This window comes from Triticum dicoccoides, chromosome 4B (assembly GCF_002162155.2).
Source record: "Triticum dicoccoides isolate Atlit2015 ecotype Zavitan chromosome 4B, WEW_v2.0, whole genome shotgun sequence".
In the NCBI taxonomy this organism is placed as follows: domain Eukaryota; kingdom Viridiplantae; phylum Streptophyta; class Magnoliopsida; order Poales; family Poaceae; genus Triticum; species Triticum dicoccoides.
The window spans coordinates 322,124,670-322,127,337 of record NC_041387.1 but is presented as its reverse complement, the minus strand read 5'-3'; the positions used below and the strand labels follow the sequence as shown (position 1 = coordinate 322,127,337).

Sequence of the window (2,668 nt, the reverse complement as noted above, 5' to 3'; positions counted from 1 at the left end):
TTCAATTCGAGGAGTTCGGAATTGTAAACAAACTCATGAAAGTTCAAGTAATGTTTGCTGCAATCGAAAAGAAGGTAATATTGATATGGCAGAACCAGTAATGTTTGTAATAGCAAAAGGTTGGCATCACCACAAGTAAGCATCTCAAACACATGAAGGTTTTCTCTACTTTTTTTGAAAGTGAACATGCATCTCAAACCATATATATCCTCAAAAACAATAACTCTGTCCTAAGGGGGAAACATTTAGGGATTTTTCTCTAGACTTTCATTTTCAGGTTTGAAACAATAATTAACACATAGGCGGCCATTATATCTTTCTTATTTTTATCACAAGCTATTTTACTAATTCAATTTTCAATAATAACACTAACTAGAGGTACGTACAAATGATCTAGAAATTCCTAGAGCAACCAAAATGAATAGAAACAGGAGTGGAACTTTGGTAATGTTGAAAAGCTTCCATTATTTTAGGTTCCCATTGTAACCTTAAAATATTCTTACTCTGTATGAAGGACATATTTTGAAATGATTTGGCAACACAATCAAAAACAGGGGCAAACCTATCACAGTTTCATGGCATGATAGTATGTAGACAGAACGACCTAGTAGTTTGTAGATAACAAAGCACAAAGTTAGATGAAAGAAATATATGATTGACTTGCCACTGAAGAGAAATAATCACATCTGAACTTTGTGCTTTGTACAATTCCTTTTGAACAATTCTACAAAGAACCACTGGCTACTGGACCTGAATAACAAATGTAGCAGAAAACAGTGATGTTACACATGGATGTAGACGGCGACGACAACGGATGTAGACAGCAACGACAACAAGGCGTACTCAACGACAACCACTGGTTCCCGCGTCAACCATCTTCATCTTTTGCGGTGTGGAGGTGGCCGAACATCCATTATTATTTTTGCAACAAACCTTAACTGGCCAGCATCTAAAATAGTTGCCATATTGGCAAGGAAGGAACAACCAGCACAAAGACACATTAGTTTGTCCATACACACGCATATAAAACAAGCTGAGAAGGAATTAACAAGCTATAGAAGTACATGTATCCATTAGAAGAAAACAACTGCCTAGCAGATGGAACCAAAGATGCATGGACGGGCAAAGAAATTTGAATCACCAGTGCGTACCCCTCAGACTACGACACCTCTCGAATTAGACAAACCTGTCTGGGAGACGATGATGTTACAACCGACGGCGAGCAACACCTGCATAATAATATATCGAGCCTACACATCAGCCCATGATCCATCTGCAGTTTTGAAGAATCTCACCATGTTGCTTGTTAAAGCACAGCCAACATAGCCAGTGTCCTTCCATGGGTCATGTAAAAACTCTCACCTGCGGAGAAGATAAGAAGAGGACTATGCTTATATGATATATGAGCGCATTATTAGACTCGTATACTCTTGGTACTTGATAGTTGATACACACCTCCAGCAAAAGAAGACATGTGCTACCTAGATCCAGTGTCTGCTTGAGCTCACCACCAGGCCAGTCATACACATGCAGGTGCCTTCCATAGAGACCATCCTGGACATGCTAAAGATCAAAACTTGTCATGAAAGCTGTCAGGGCTCCCCATGAAGAGCTAATCATCGTCTTGTGATGGGGCTGGTACTAGAAATCATAGCCAAACAAGGGGTTGTGACCTAGCTTTTCCCAACTACAAGTAGCAAATAGTTAAATCAGTACAGTTGGAGCCTCTAAAAACTATCTGTTTCAGAAAATTAAGGCATCAATAATAGGAGTACTAAAGTTTTCAAAGCTAAAATATTACTGAAGATTTTGTAAGGTGTAGATCACCATGGGGTGGTTGGATGATTCTGATATGTTGAGAATGAGATGATTTCATGATGAAGTGATAATATGTTATGGTACAGATTTTGAGCATATGTTATGTTTCCTTGTCAATGGTACCCAAATTGTGGGCAAAAAACTTGCCACCCTTTGACGTTAAACTTTGAATCTAACAGGAGAAATCCATTGCCATCAGCATTTCCCTCCTTGTCTCCCAGATAGGAAATCATTATATCGCCAGTTGCAAGGCAATGGGATGTGTGAGGGAACCCAAGCCCAGTCCTGAACAACCTTGTGCAGGGCAAGCGCCCTCGGATCCTTCGTAGTGTCGACCACATACACTCGACCAAACCTATGAGCCGCCACCAGATCGGCATTATAGACTCAGCTAAAATTCAACCGTTCGTTCGTCTAATCATCATCGCTTCATATATACTCATAGCAATGAAGGGATAATCAAGAACCGCCGGCTCGTGGATGGATCGCCATGGCAGGAGCTGCACGTGTTCCAGCCAGCGTGATGCAGCTCGTTGCCAATGTGGGAGGCCGGGGGGGCTGTGGATCACCTGGGAGTAGGTCGCCGAATTGGGGTCCACGTCCACCGTAGCCAGGTAATCTGGCTTATCAATTCCAGTACCTGCAAAATTTCACACAATCAACATAAACACTTAACTAAAGCTTGTACAAAACCAAGACCCTACATCACTTGTCATGTTCACATGGATTGTTCTGCCTTTAGAGACTACCATGAAGAGAGGCCATGTGAAGCTCAAAAACAGATAGGTATTGAAATTACCTTTGCCATGATGAGTCACAGGTTGTCCTCGTCACCTATCCCGCCCCTCCG

At 41.5% G+C, this 2,668-nt stretch overlaps 1 pseudogene; it reads right to left on the bottom strand.

Moving 5' to 3' along the window:
* Positions 1–1,250: 1,250 nt before the first annotated feature.
* LOC119292661 lies at positions 1,251–2,465 on the bottom strand (annotated as a pseudogene).
* Between the last annotated feature and the right edge of the window lie 203 nt (positions 2,466–2,668).